Source organism: Notolabrus celidotus, chromosome 19, assembly GCF_009762535.1.
Source record: "Notolabrus celidotus isolate fNotCel1 chromosome 19, fNotCel1.pri, whole genome shotgun sequence".
Taxonomy (NCBI): domain Eukaryota; kingdom Metazoa; phylum Chordata; class Actinopteri; order Labriformes; family Labridae; genus Notolabrus; species Notolabrus celidotus.
Window position 1 is genome coordinate 22657673 of NC_048290.1, and position 16502 is coordinate 22674174.

The 16502-nt window shown below is 40.3% G+C and overlaps 2 long non-coding RNA genes across 5 annotated transcripts in view; one reads left to right on the forward strand and one right to left on the reverse strand.

The window, feature by feature from the left end:
- Positions 1-2435: 2435 nt before the first annotated feature.
- LOC117831527 lies at positions 2436-12679 on the reverse strand. The gene is made up of 3 exons (XR_004635020.1): positions 12600-12679; positions 12406-12477; positions 2436-2854 (listed from the first exon to the last, which is right to left on the reverse strand). It is a non-coding gene; the product is annotated as an uncharacterized LOC117831527 (long non-coding RNA).
- LOC117831526 overlaps positions 12168-16502 on the forward strand; it is an 86269-nt gene continuing 81934 nt past the window's right edge. For 2 of the 4 annotated variants that reach the window (XR_004635017.1, XR_004635018.1), the window contains exon 1: positions 12168-12730. This is a non-coding gene — a long non-coding RNA (uncharacterized LOC117831526). The remainder of the gene's footprint in view (positions 12731-16502) is intronic. The other 2 variants (XR_004635019.1, XR_004635016.1) reach the window with 2 other exon arrangements.

Sequence of the window (16502 nt, forward strand, 5' to 3'; positions counted from 1 at the left end):
TAATGAGTAACCTGAGGAGGAATACCCCTCCACGGAAATATAACTGGCTTAAGTTCAAACCATGGACTGTATCAAACATAGACGCAGATTAAATAACATTAATCACTGGTTTATGAAGAGGTGTTATGATGCTCACAATGGCTGCTGCCAGTTTGGAAGTAATGTGTCCAACTAGCTTCTCGCTCATCCAGAAACTGGCAAAGATTTCGGGTCAAGGCCTCAGCTTGGCCACCTTGCAAATAACTAATATGTCCACCTGTGAGGTAAAGTCAGGTAAATTTTATTTATATAGCACATTGAAAAAACAGCCAATGCTGACCAAAGTGCTTTACAAGGTAAAAAGTAAAACCAGTCTGTCAGTTAAATCAGGCACACCTCTTATTATAATTACGAGGGATTGATTACACACCTCCTCTAAATAGTTGTTATAAATAAAGAAATTAGATAGAGAAGCTTTTTTGTGTACCTGTTTAATTCAGCTTTAAAACAGCATTTTAACATGGGCTAATTTGAGGTTCCTACGCTTCTATAGCCTGCCTCTAGTTGACGATTGATGGACTGCAGTTTTTTGCACTCCCACTGTGACTTTATTTTTGTTTATTATTGAGTTTGCTGCTTGGTTTAAACTAACTTATCGGCCTGTGTAGCAACAGACTGCTACTGGCTTATGTGGTATTTTTCTGGTACTTTATAGTAAGTGTTTGATAGACTAATCTTCTCTGAGTCATGAGGAAATTAACCATGGAAGACATATATGGTGCCACACTACTTTTAAAGCTATTGTAAGTAAGTTATGTTTTGTGTTTAAGATCATCTTGTCTCTTTGCTAGTATTTTTGAGAATTGTTACCATGGGAAATTTGGAAAACAGGCTGTTTTAGCTGTGTACAGTAAATGACTGCGACAGCATTTTAAGGTATTCAAAATAACTAGATCCACATCAGTTTTATTCCTGACAGTCTTGATTGCTTTTAGAGCTCATGAAAAGGCATCAATAATCATTTGAAGTCTCTCTAATAACCAGTTAAAAAACTTCACAGAAGTTTTTTTTTTTTTTTAAATGTAAGTTATATTTTTTGGCCTTTTTGCCTTTATTTTTTATAGGACAGTTGAAGAGAGACAGGAAATATGGGGAAAGACATGCAGGAAATGGTTAACCGGCCAGGAATCGAACCGGCGACCCCTGTGACGAGGACTGTAGACTGTGCATGTGGGGCACTGAGACCGCTAGGCCACTAGTGCCCCCACAGGAGCTTTTAATTCATATATAACCAATCACCTTCCACAATAAGAGACCTCCTTTAATTCAATCTCTGCCTTCTCTTGGCCATAAAACTCAGGTTTTGTTTACTTCTTCTCCTATTTCTTGTTTTTTGTTTGTTCTCTGTTTTTTTAATCCTTTTTTGTTTGTTTGTTGTTTGATTTCTGCTCTGATAAGGTCTGACTTTTTTTTTTTTTTTGAGTTATGGTTTGGGGCATGTCCGCCTTTATTGGATAGGAAAGCTGGAGAGAGACAGGAAATGTGGGAGGTAAACAAATGGTAGAAGCCGGGAGTTGAACCTGCAACCACGGCAACAGGAACTATAGCCTCTTTTTATTAGGGCATGTTTGGACTCCTTAGGCCCTGTTTTTGAGCATTATTGCCTTTATTGATAGGACAATTGAAGAGTGACAGGAAATGTAGAGAGTAGAGAGTGGGGGAAGACATCAAGCAAGTGGTAGAGGCCCGGAGTCAAACCTGCGACTGCTGCGACAAGAACTATAGCCTCTGTATATGGGGTGAGCGTTTAGACTCCTGCCAACAGTGTCCCAATGTCTGACTTTATTTTAACACCATTTTTTGTACTGTCAAGGGCTTGAATTGCCTTCACAATTTACACATCAAATTAACAACTTTCACACAGAAATGAAGCCTTTGTGTCAGGATTTGAGTAAATAATAGAGACAGATCTGACACATTAAGTCTATGTGTCCACATGTGTCTTTGAAAACCCTCTTAATGCCACCCCTGCAAAAGTCAATGCCTCATATGGGCCACCTCAGTCAAACCGTCTAAGCATGACCCTGCTGCCAAGCAGCAAAAAGAATAGTAGACGGTGAAAGTGTTGACCACTTGCGAAGAGCTCCATTTGTAGCAGAATGAATGCTCTAATAGACTCCCAGCCACTTATAGAATCCATTTCCACCTTCTTGATGACAGCATTGGCACTCTTGAAAGTAGCAAAACATTCATTCTGGTGTCACAAGGAGAAAGCTGTGGGTGATTTCTCTCCAAGTTATATTACAATAGTCACTTAAGGTAATGCACACCCCCGTGAACCTGTCATTAATTAATCTGCTTTTGATTTGCTAATGACAGTTCAAGTCAAATACAAGGTTAGTGAAGGCTGAGTCAATCCTTTTAACTGCAGCTAAAGAGCAGACTTGTGGAGAGTGTTGGAGATATCAATTTATTGGTATCATCCCTCATTATAACGGTTCCTTTTAGCCCATGGCACCTCACACACTTACTCACAGTGTATTAACAGACAAATACAGAGTTACAGACAAGATTACATTAAAAGTTCCCTATAAACATCCGAATCATTCTTGTTTTTTATTAGGCCAATAGTTTTAGGTGTGAGGACATCAAAACTCAAAGAGGACTATAAATAGTGTTCTCTTACAGATTTGGCACTACATGAAGTACAGTAGGGAGAAAAGACCCATCCATCCGTCTCCTCCTCTGCTCCTGTGCTGTCAGTAGCGATGCTCAGATGAAGATGAGTGTGAGAGAGATGGGCTTCTGAGCGTCTTCCATCTCCATCCGTCAATCCGAGTTGACTTCTCTAATAACCTTTACAGAGAAGTGATGTCTGAGGGAAAAAAGAAAGGGCAGTGGGGAACATCGGTGCCTTCTCTTCGCAGGGTCTGTCTTTTTTTCGAACGCGATGACTCTAATAAAAGATTGCTGACAAAACAGCCCATGAGGCCAAGGGCTTGTTTTTAATTTGGAGCGCAGGTTCAGGGTAAAGCCTTGGGATGTGGGTGCTGTAAGCTTCCTCTTTCCTTTTTTGGATACTATAACAGTGGAGCTCTGGATTCAGGATGATGAGGAGGTTAGTTAACAATAAGACAATGTGACTTCATGGCAAAGTGTAAGGCATTAACAATAACCAATCATAATTAAACTTGTGTAGCTTTCATCTAAGTGATTAACACTTAGACCACATAAGACCTGACCAAAATGGTGATCTCAAATTCAGAAAGACAGAAAGTACAATATGTCTCAATGTGAGACCCCTCTGTAGATATTTTGCATTGTATATAAAAAAAAGCTGCAAGTACATCAGTTATTCTGTTTGAAGATGAAATGCGGAAATGGAACTCTAATGGAATGGAACTAATATAGTAACTGCAATCTAAGCCAAAGTCTGGATTGATACTTGATAATGATTGGCCTCAAGATGTCAGGTAAGAGATAATGAATAGTGAGCAGGAAGTAACAAGGATTAGAATTCTGACAATGTGAGCAAGAGCCTGGCGTAGCTACCAACAAAGCACATTAACAAGCTGATAAAAAGTATCGATCTAAAATGTATTTAAATTGACTTTAATTTGTAAATGATTTATTTTTATGACTAAAAAAAATAGTCCCGATTCCACAAATTAGGGTTAGTTTAAAAAAAAAAAAAAGGAATATGGACTTATGGCTTGCAGAAAAACTTCAGATTTTGATTTAAACAAAAAGCAAAAAAAAAATATGGTGGCTTTTATTTCTTGAGCAGGTGATCATGGCATACACGGAATGATCTCCTTTGATATGTGTCTATTATGAGAAATTTATGGATTCCATGTCGACCATTCAAATCTGGTAATAGACCCCTCCTTAGGTATTGTCAGCTACTTGTTTAAAACATTTTCAACATGACCTTAGGTGAACCATATTTATAAAGAGCTTAGAGTGAATACCTTCAATACCTGCAGCCACCAAAGTAAAGTGGAACATGACTTTTAGGAGTGTGTGAGTGCTGTGAAAGCAACAGTACAGCTCCAGGAGGCCTGTTGGCTTTTCTCGTTGCCAGTGTGTTAGTGAGGACTGACAGGGCACGTAAGGCAACCAAGATGGTCTAGACATAGTAGGCTGTGTCGTTAGACCCCTGCCTTCAGCCCCCCTGGTCAGATCCTCTCAGCATCCATCTTCATTAAAAAGGTTGCTCTCTGAGCAGATGGTCATTAAGAGCACCCCCCCCCCCCCCTCTTTAGCATCCTCTCTGCACTAGGACACTACCTAGAGGACACCCATCGTCCCTCAGGAATCCCAAAAAATAACCTCACCAGAGAAGAAGAAGAAGTGGTGCACTGACAAGGCCACCTGGTAATGATCACTCTGGGGTCTTCATAAATCTCTTTCTGAAATCTTTCAAAATAACAGCGTGAAGTATGGAGATGGTTGTAATAATCAATATGTCACACCCTGTGGCACAAGGTAGAGGTGGTCAGAGTGACACTAGCGATACAAATGGCCCCCAAAAGTGAGTAATATCCTCAGTGTTTTTGTCCCTGTGTTTCATGTGACTGGCATACCAATGCTGTTTGTGGCTACACTGTTGTTGAGGGGTTGTGGTGCTGAGGGGGACATAGTCAGACTTTTGGGGACAGTTGGGGTTGGTAAACACAGTCTGTCAAAGTCACTTTGGTCCTGTTGCTTTGTTGTTGTCAACCTTTTCTGATTGCAAGATTTTATGAGTTGGGAGCCTTTGAAATATGATGTTTTATGATTCTGACCCCAACATTTCTTAACCTGGTCACTAGCAGTGTTTATGGACAGTTTTGACTGGGGTAGTCCTGCTAAGGTAGGGACTTGTGCAAAAGGGGCATGAAGTATATGTTCCAACCAAGCGACAACCTCTGGTAAAAAAAAAAAAATGAAGCCAATGCATAAGTGCAATAAACTACAGTTCCTTAAGTGTCCACTTGGGTCTGGCTCCAAAAGCCAAAGGTGCCCCATTAGAGCCCATACTGATACTCATACTCATTTAACAGCAGAACTAAACATGTTGACAGCCTAATATAAAAACGTTTTTTCTAAGCCCCACCTCTAAATCGGCATCCTCTCATGGATTACAAATTTTGGGTGGCCAGTCCTTTTTCAGGGCCCAGGCCCCCAAGTGCTGCCCCCTGTTCACGCTCCTGTTCGTGTTTCCAAACATAGCACCCCATGACTACTCCCTAATCGCTAAAACGTTACACCAATGAAAATGTACAGTGATACTCTCTGGGTCACAGGTTATCAGTGGTGATTAGTGAAGTTATAACTCTCGGGTCCAACATGAGTAATGTAAATGTTATCTACATTTTACCCGAGATGGCCTCATCATCAGCATCTCCAGCGGCAGCCACCACGGATCCCAATTACCGCAGTAATCACTCCCTAGCTGAGCGCACGGTTTCAGACAGTGCAAAGTGTTATCCATCTTCATCATATTCATTATCAGGCAGCAGACGCAGGTGTCCCGGCCTCCCACTGCTCCACACCATTAGCGACTGACAGACAGTGGGACTGAAGCGCCTTTGCTCCTCAGCACACGCCCACACACCAATTTTTATTTTTTTAAAAAGAAAACTCTTAATTTAAATAAGTTGTTGAAATATGCAGTGGCTTTCCTGATAGCACCTGATCGACTCTTCATCCGTACAGTGATTGTCAGAGACATCATGTGAATAGGCTACAGTGAGAGAGGTCAAAGGTCACGTTGCAGGGGGCTTACAGCACGTCATTTGTTCTCTCCTTATTATCCTCTGCTGTCACTCTAACAAGGAGGGTCAGTATGACAGACATATAGGTTTTCTGTTTCAGGCTGTAAGAGGACAAGAAGGTGACATAGAGCAGTGTCGGATGGTGGTGGCAGGCTTGTCACCCATCAATCCACTTCATACCGACACAGGTGAAAAGGGCAGTCTGCACCCTGTTATCGCCACCCCATGTGGAGAAATGTGCATTTTGTAAGACCAGTGTCTTACTTTCTGCATAACTCAACAAATCACCTCATTAGCCTGATCTTGAATGGGTTATTGTAGCACCAGGCTAACATCGTGTTCACGTGAAAGCTCAGGAGATTTAGAAATTGTAAAAATGATTTTGGGCGGGATCGTTTTCCTATCCTCTGGCACCTGGTCGAGGTCATTCTATTAGGTAGATTGATTTACATATAAATTGAACACGCACCTCCTTAAACTCATCTGTTTCACTACTGTATCCCATTATCTGTCTCGCATACTCCAACAAGCATTTAATTTCAGCTTTCATATTGTCTTATGTTTCATTATGTTTCAGTGTTATTTATTAAAATTCATTTAGCTAACAACGCCCACACGCACTGCCCCCTTTCTTTTTTCCCGTAATGCACCTATTCTAATGTGATCTGAGCTGCTGTGTCCTGAGGTAAAATGGGAAATGTTGAAAATTCACTGGAATATGAAAAGCAATCATATTTTCTGTATCAGTAAGCAGGTCTGCGGTAGCTGGGGGTCATTCTTGCGCTCTGCTGTTGCTTGGGGAGGCATTTTGTGAGAGCCCCCAAGGCTCACCTAGTTAATTAAGTTTTTCTGCCATTAAAACGCTGTAACTGTGCTCCACAAAGCTAATTCTCTACTTCCACCGAGGGTGTGATAGACATTTTTTTCTCCTCTGTATGATACCTCATTTGTATGGATATGTAATGTCTTTCTGACATAATGTATCAAATAGGTTTTTGATATGACTCAAACTTTTTCAGATGTATGCTCTTATAATTAACAGGTCTGTTGTTACTGTATTTTTGTCTTGTTGTTACTAATCTATCTCACTTTCAATCCCCATTTATCCCACTTTTTAGGCCCATCCAGCCTCGGCAGGTGGCTGTTTACCAATCAGTCTGGTTCTGCTTGAGGTTTCTGCCTGTAAATCAAGTCTTTCCGCTGTTGTCAGTTGTTGCTAGATGCTTGCTCATGGTGGATTAAGAGGAGATCAGACTGAGTCCTGTCTGTAAGATGGGACTGGATCTTATCCTGTCTTGATGTTGGGTCTTTGTTAATAATATAATACAGAGTACAGTCTAGACCTGCTCTGTTTAGAAAGAGTCTTCAGATTTTGTTGTGATTTGGCGCCATATGAATAAAGATTGATTGATGATTGATTGACACGGAGTACAGTCCAGGATTGCTCATTTCATAACGTGACCTGAAATAACCTTTGTAATGATATGGCACTGTATAAATAAAGACTATTTGGTCTCTCGACTTTAAGTATAGTTGTAAAAGTGAAGAAAAAGTGTCTGAAGAAAGTGAAAGAAAAATCTTGACTGAGCTGTAGAGTTGTCTTGGTGATGAAGAGGTGGAAAGGAGATCCAGTTATAGAAACACGTGGGTGTATGTCTGTGACTTTATCCACTGTAAAAATAAAAAAAAAGAAGGAAATTAAGCAATAACATTGCCTTAGTGAGGCACTTATGAAAAGAGAAGAAAAAAATTGTGTCAAACCCATGTGGACCATTTTAGCTGAATGGTTTTTTGCAGCAGCAGTGCCAATGCAGCACTATTTTAAGCAGCATCATGTGCTGCACAATATGTGTCTCTAAAACGGAAATAAAAACTAACACATCAGATGCCCAAATTAAAAACTACACAAAAACAATTGATGCCATAACATTTTTAATTATTATCAGGACAATGATAATATTCTTGAGACATCTTTCCGAATCAAGAAATTAGATACTTCTATTTCATTCAAAGCCACGATGCATTTTGCACCAATCAATTTTTTAGAGGGGCTTTATGTTGATATGGTTTCAGGCTTTTCGTGGAGTGTAAAACTGTGGCAGCAGCAGTTTCAGATGTAAGTGTGTAATCAAAACATGATGTGACTGGCATGCTGTAATTAAGCAATGACGAGAGATGATGTAAATAAATGTGCATGGTCTGAATCTAAATGCTGCTTGTTCATACAGTGGATATTCTTTGCAGTTGAGTCTTATTTAAATCTAGAAAACAAACATCTACATGACATTTTTCACTTTTGTGTTTTTATTGCTTGGTGTTCAATTTGTTTGCGATGCCATGTTGTACATGGGTTCCCTGAAGAACAGATCTTGTATCTCAGCAGAGCCTTCCTCGTCAAATCAACGATGGATGAATTTAATAAATAGAAGTATGATTACATAAACTGGCATGATATATAAGGAAGAACATTTTTGCCTGCTTATTTTCCCAAAACCGTGAATGCATAAAATGATTAACGGTCTTTAATGTGTATAATTTGATGTGGAATTGCATGCAGGATTGCCTGATTTACCTGATTCCCCCACATTAAGAATCCCCCCCAAATATGTGCCGTCCTTTCACTGTGGAAAAACAATTATGAGGTGTTTTCAATTTCTTGTAGGACACAAAGGCTTTTTAAGGAGAATGAGATGATTGATTTTTTGACCTCCGTAGGTTACTCACAAATCATATAGAGTAGTTGCTCATTGTCTCACACGCCGTCTCAGATGACAAGTAACTGCGTAAAAGGCTTTCTTTTCAAAAATATTATTATTGAGTATTATAATAGTGTATCATTCCTGCAGATGATCACTTCATTACAGTCATAGCCCCACCTACTGTTCACAAGCAGTACTACCATGTACACTGTGCTTATAACTGCAGAAGTATGCTCACAGTTTCTGCCTAGGCCTCAGTGCAGCACAGCAACGGCTGCTGCACATCAGGCGGTGGCTGCACATCAGGCGGTTGCTGCACATCAGGTGTTTGCTGCACATCAGGCGGTCGCGACAGGCGGTCTTTTTTACATACTCCCTCATACACGCCTACACTACTGATTACAGACCATGATCTTGTTCCCATTATTTTTCTTATCTATTTGGTAACAAATTCCGAGTTACTTTTGCACATCCTCAGAGCCGGGTTGTAACACAAGTCTTACCATGGATATATGGACTTCTGATTTCAGTCCTTTCACAGTGCTCAGTTTGAGGGCCCTATGCCTGGTGGAAGACATTAACATAAAAAAGTCTTCAATGCATGTGCAGGAGTGCTCTGGTTTGCAAAAACATAACTGACATTTTAAAAGCTAGAACTGTTCTTTTTTTGGAAAGTCATCAAAAAAGTGACCATGTGAAAACTGTTCTTTTTTGGTGAGTTAACAAGGGTAAGTCGGTTACAGTTGGAAGATATAGTTATTGATAGTTATATTGAAGCATCTTTGCTCATTAAATCTTAGCTGTCTTGCCATCAAGTAGTTCTGTGCATAAAATACACATAATACTATTTATTTATTGTGGAGTCTGCATCTGCAAATCTGCAGAGTTGCTAAGTGCAGGTGGGTGCAAAGTGTAACAGCTCCAGACTAAGGGCGACCTTACTGTAGTGATTATAATCTGTTCTGTCCCAGTGAAGATGTCACTTCAGAGAAATAAGATGCAGTCTTCCCTTTGCCTTTTAGTTTTACAGAGGGAAAAAAAACCCTCAGTGCTTGAATTCTGGACAACAGACACACCAGCCTGTAATAAATACTGAGCAGGGACCTCAGACCTCCAGTTACAAAGGAAGCTGAGCCTTATACACATACACAATGCAGTCTGCTACATAATATTGCCCCTTTGATGTTAGTGCTGCACACCCAATCCTTGAACTGTGAATGATAATGCAGGCTGTGTTAAATGTCAAAGGTGTTGACATACTCCTCCACAGAAGGACATCTCTCATCATCTCTCCTCAGCAGAGGAAAGCTCCACAAAGCGCTGTCAGCAGAATAATGGGGAGCCACGACTACAAGGTAGTTTCCTCCCCCTGCAGCAAAGCAGATTTAAACACCTCCGCAGCCCGTCTCTAATGTTCGGATCGAATGGGAGATGCAAGCTGAGGGTGTATGAAAAGTGTCTGAAAACAAATATGATGATAGACTTCTCATATCACTATCGTGTTTTTCTGCAAAAGCTAATAATGTGGAGAGATATCAGGTTTCAGGAGGAGAGAACTCCCCCTTGCTTTATGAGATTCACACATCAGACAAAGGCCACCTAATCCCTTTGTTAACTCAGTGAAATTAATAAAGAAGAAAACACACAATCCCACCTTGATATCCTTGAGAAAAAAAAACCACACAGTCATGGATATTTCTGGACAATGGTTGCATGGTTTGTTAATCTATAGCCCACTCATCAGGCTAGACTTGTTTGCATGCAAAGCTCTAGGTGCAACCACGCTCACATTTATAGTGTTAGAGAGGTGGCAGGTAGAGCTGTTGATCAGTACCATGGATGAGAGTAATAGATCCGTTTAGCGTTAATCAATGTCGTTCACAGGCTCATTGAGCAGTGCACTCAGCATCCTGCTTTTGTGTCAGAGAGCCTTTTAATCTAATTGGACATTAAACTCCTGTCATTATTCCTCATGCGCTGAGACTTATTTATGGCTCTCCTGCTTGCTTGTCTTTACCTTTTCATTACAGCATGCCAGTCTACATCAGCAAACTCATTAAAGGGAATGAATCAAAGGAGAAAGCTGATGTGTGGCTGAAAAGTGTAATTTAATAAATGTGTGTTAGGCAGCACTGCTCAGCACATCATTCATGTTGTTTACGGGCTGCAGTGTATAAGCAGGTGAGGGCACTTTAATAATAAAGGCCTTTCACAAAGGCAAACATCAGTGCTGCATTTCAGTACATGGACCAGTGAAGAGTGACAGTATTATCAATAGTATAAGCAGTCAGAAGGACTACTGGGGTGAATCTGATTCAAAATTAGGAACTACTCTTTGATTTCATATTGCTTAGTCTCACTCAGCTTACACTGAAGGCCAAGCACAATTAATCAAAGGGACAGGGTGGAAGTTGTGCAGATTTTAAAAACAAATCACCTTAAAATGAACATGAACAGTAAAACTTGAAATACAAATCATCACCTTTTTCCCTACCACTGACTACAGAAGGCCGTTCAAATATTTTGGGGAATTTTCTGCCTCAGTTTGCACTGATATTTGAAAACTTTTGACGAAATGATAAGGTAAAGGTTTACAAATCAACATATGCATATTTTTGTAATTCAAATTTTGAGAAAACTATCATAACATAAAAAAACAAAAACAAATGTATTTGCAAAATCTGACAGTAAAATGTATTGTTCTGTTAATCACAATAGTTGTATCTTCCTAATTATTCTTGCCAATGTAATATCCAACCCATTTAAATGGATAATAAATTAACAATTAATTAATCACAAGTTAGCAATGGACAATCATGCTATTACTTAAAATTAATCATGCATTTTGTATTCACTGAAAAAGTAACTTAAAAGGATATTTTCCAAGTAGTACTCTTAACAACATGGGAGTAGACAAATGTATCACTGTATTCAAATGTCAGGGGTCAGTAGCATTATAGGGAATTTGTATTTAGTATTAAAATGTGTTAACTTGGACAACCCTAATTAATTAACTCGTTACACTGTTTTTAATATGCGTACATTACTCAATCTGGACAACTGGACTAAAGTATGGGTTTTTTGGAAAACCTTCAAAGCACCAGAATATACAAAAAAAATCTAAGAAATTAATGAAAGACTTGAAATATTGACTAGAGGTGGGCAGCAATTCGCTGTTGACGCGTCTAGCCTGTCATAACCAAAGAAGAAGAAGAAGAAGAAGAAGAAGAAGAAGAAGAAGAAGAAGAAGAAGAAGAAGTCACTGGGGAAGTGTTAAAAACTGCAGTTCATCGGAAACCACATACACAGCCCATTCAAAAAAGGCGATCTTTAAAGCAGAAATAAACATGCTTACAGCCGGGTACAAAAAATGAGTGTAGTCTGGATAGCTCATATCTAGATCGGCACACACCGTACACAGGGTTAATTTTTCATAACGAGGTAATTTCTAAGATGTTAAGATTCCAAGTTTTCCATTATGAGAGGTACAGCTGAGTTGATTGACAGGTGGGGACACTGTAGCTGTTGGCTAGGAGGCTCAAAGCCAACCTCTTTACCTCACACTAGCCTGACAGCAGTTAGATTGAGTTCAGCACCCCTAATATGGCTCCAGCCGACGATTGGCTTCAAAACAGGGCTTCAGAAACAGATGGGTGACGTCACGGATACTACGTCCATTATTTATACAGCCTATGCGAAAATCCCCTATATAACTGCAGTACCGAAAAGCGCCACAAGGTGGCGCTTCCTTTCTATGTTATTTATGGGAGACGCCAATGTCTTCTGCTCTGACCATTGACTGTGGCTCTGACCGAGAGAGGACTGTAGTTGGTCACAAGTTGGAGGAGTTTATACCTAGTATGTTCTTTTCCTCATGTAGGACTAGTAAATATAGTGCCGTGGAGACCTGGCATGGTATGGTCGATGTTAAGTTCTGTATGATAGACTGCCGTGTGGAAATCCCTCACCTGTTGTGATGCTAACCTGCGACCCGGGGGCTAACCGCTAACAGTTGTAGATGGTTAGCAGAAACAAACCTCCTTGAGAAGAAATGGATAAAGAAACGAATTTTGGATAACAAGTTCAGCTTCAGAGCCCTGTGAAATGGCTGTACGAGACAAAAGTTATTGGTGTTTACTGTGGATATAAACGGAGAGTCCACCTGTGTACATGGCTAACACCACCTGCTAGCCGAGCTCACAGCTGACTCAATAGTGCCCCTCCATCTCGCCAAAGCTGTCCAGGAGTCTCTGGTGGAAACTATCCTGCGTGGCTTTAACTTCCCCATGTGAGGTGAGATACAATTACACTGTGTAAGATTATTTGCTTTAAATGTTTTGCATCCAAAGAATGATTATTTTGTGATAGAGACTAATGCACAACAACAACAACAACAATAAAATATGTGTAATTAAAATAAGTAAAAGTATCAAATTAACATTGAGAATATTAATAGTTCAAATAAATAAAAAAATAAGGTAAAGATAAGAGTTGAAGATAAAATGAAGGCTAAAAATATCAATACAAATGAGTAGATCAATAAAAAAGAAATAGCTCAAATTAAAAAAATAAGAAAATATTCAAATTAATTAGCGATGCACCCAAAATTCGGCCATCGCAAATTTTCGGCCGAAAATGGTGCATTTTCGGTTTTTCGCCCAAAAAACTTTTATCACTGAAACAACACGGCCGAAACAGAATGTTGTGATGACGCAAGAAAAAACCTGGAAAACCTGAAAAAGATTTGACCAGTTTTCCAGTACTGGAAAACACCTGTAAAATGGGAGAAAAAGTTAAATGTCCTGGAAAATCACATATAGTCCTGGAAAATTATTCCAACATGACTGCGTGCGACCTTACTCGATTAACAAAACAAATCCCCATTCATTGAAAGTTGAGTGCACGCTGTGCTGGAAAAGACAGCGACACTGCACAACTTTTTTCACATCTTTTCTCCTTCACTTCATAATCATGCATTCACAGAAAACATATTGTTTATGTTTTATGGTACATTTAGCTCAATTACCGTACTCTAGCTCAGTTGTTCTCAAAGTGGGTTCCTGGGACCCCTGGGGGTCCGCGAACCATAGCGTGGGGGTCTGTGAAATAATTTGAATACATTTTTAATACATTATAAAATTGTGCTGTGTCATTAAAAACAGCATATACACCATTGTTATGATACCATTTGGTGGCTCGAAGGGATATGTGAGTCTTGTTACTGTTAATTTTCTGAAAGCGTTGAAGATCAATTACTTGAAAAGTATAAATGCTGTCATGTTGAGTCCACAGGGAATGAAATGACCCTCTGTTTTAAAGTATACAAGTGGTATTTACTTGATTCAAATTGAAGTGTTATCTGTTTATCACTATGGTACAGGTCTGAAGGATTTACATTGATACGTTTTACAATACAAATAGTTCCAAGGGCAACTAAGAGTGCAAATGGTAGTAAGCATGTGCTTTAGTGATGGGACGTTCGGCTCTCTTTTGACTCGGCTCCCAAAGAAGAGCCGGCTCTTTCGACTCCCGAACGGCTCTTAATTTAGGCTCTTATGTAGCCGTATATTTTACCTTAAATTTGCATAAACTAATGGTTTGTGTTGAAAACCCTTTTACGTACAGTGCTTGTATGAAAAGCCTTATAATTGCCCAATTTTGTGCATTTATTCTTTTACAAAACCATTCTCACCCTGATATTAGGGTTAGGGTTAGGGTTGTGATAAGGGTTAGGGTTGTGATAAGGGTTAGGGTTGTGCTTAGGGTTAGGGTTAAGTTAGGATTAGGATTAGGGTTAAATTAGGATTAGGGTTAGGGTTAATGTTATGATTAGGGTTAGGGTAAAGGTAGGATTAGGGTTAGGGTTGTGATTAGGGTTAGGGTAAGGGTTGTGATTAGGGTTAGGATTAGCGTTAAGGTTATGGTTAGGATTAGGGTTATGATTAGGGTTAGGGTTAAGATTAGGGTTAGCATTAGGGTTGTGCTTAGGGTTAGGGTTAAATTAGGGTAAGGGTTATGGTTAGGGTAAGTGTTATGATTAGGGTTGGGGTTATGACTAGGATTAGGGTTAAGATAAGGGTTAGGATTAGGGTCAGGGTTAGGATTAGGATTAGGGTTAGGATTAGGGTTAGGGTTAGGATTAGGGATAGGGTTAGGATTAGGGTTAGGATTAGGGTTATGATTAGGGTTAGGATTATGGTTAGGGTTAGGGTTAGGATTAGGGTTAGGGTTAGGATTAGGGTTAGGGTTAGGATTAGGGTTAGGGTTAAGATTAGGGTTAGGGTTAGGATTAGGGTTAGGATTAGGGTTAGGGTTAGGATTAGGGTTAGGGTTAGGGTTAGGATTATTGTTAGGGTTAGGATTAGGGTTAGGGTTAAGATTAGGATTAGGATTAGGGTTAGGATTAGGGTTAGGGTTAGGGTTAGGATTAGGGTTAAGATTAGGGTTAGGATTAGGATTAGGGTTAGGGTTAGGATTAGGGTTAGGATTAGGGTTAGGGTTAGGGTTATGATTATTGTTAGGGTTAGGGATAGGATTGGGGTTAGGGTTAGAACCAGAACTAAACTTAAGCAAACAGAACCAGAACCAAACTCATGCACACAGAACCAGAACCAAACTCAAACAGAACCAGAACCAAACCCAAGCAAACCCAACCAGAACCGATCCAGACAAGAACCAGAACCGAACCAGAACCATACCAGAACCGTACCAGAACCATAACAGAACCGAACCAAAACCATACCAGAACCGTACCAGAACCGAACCAGAACCATATCAGAACCGTACCAGTTCCGAACCAGAACCGAACCAGAACTGTACCAGAACCGTACCAGAACCGAACCAAACCGTAACCAAACTCAAGCTAACAGAACCAGGAACAGAACCAGAACAGAACAGAACCGAACCAGAACCATACAAGAACCGTACCAGAACCGAACCAGAACCGTATCAGAACCGTTCAAGTTCCGAACCAGAACCGAACCAGAACCGTATCAGAACCGAACCAGAACAGAACCAGAACCGAACCAGAACCAGAACCATATCAGAACCGTACCAGTACCGAACCAGAACAGAACCGAACCAGAACAGAACCGAACCAGAACTGAACCAGAACCGAACCAGAACAGAACCGAACCAGAACAGAACCGAACCAGAACTGAACCAGAACAGAACCATAACCGAACCAGAACAGAACCAAACCATAACCGAACTCAAGCAAACAGAACCTGAACCATAACCAAACTCAAGCAAACAGAACCAGAACCAAACTCAAGCAAACAGAACCAACTCAAGTACACAGAAACAGAACCAACTCAAGCAAACAGAACCAGAAATCAAGCAAACAGAACCAGAACCAGAACTAAACTGGTGCAAACATTATTATTGTCCTTGGTATTGAGAACAATCTGATGCCTCAGCTTGGATGGGCTGATAGGGTTAGGGTTATGATTAGGGTTAGGGTTAGGATTAGGGTTGGTGTTATGATTAGGGTTAGGGTTAGGATTAGGATTAGGGTTAGGGTTCGGGTTATGGTTAGGGTTAGGGTTAGGGTTAGGATTAGGGTTAGGGTTAGGATTAGGATTAGGGTTAGGGTTAGGATTAGGGTTATGGTTAGGGTTAGGGTTAGGGTTAGGATTAGGGTTAGGGTTAGGTTAGGTTTAGGGTTAGGATTAGGGTTAGGGTTAGGGTTAGGATTAGGATTAGGGTTAGGGTTATGATTATTGTTAGGGATAGGATTGGGGTTAGGGTTAGAACCAGAACTGAACTTAAGCAAACAGAACCAGAACCAATCAGTTTGGTATTGAGAAAAATCTGATGCCTCAGCTTGGATGGGCTGATCCGATTTCTCCTCTCAGTGAGTATTTACCCAGTCTTCAAGAAGACTCTCTCTGATGTAGCCACGATACAAAGCCTTCCCTCCATCACCTATATCCTATATCCTCACATGTGATTGGCCACATGGCCGCCATGCTGGGGCTGAGCACTGTGAGAGCTAAGCAGCGAAAGGAAAAAACTGGGAGCCGGCTCTCTCTCGATGTGAGCTGGCTGTTCTGGCAGCCGATGC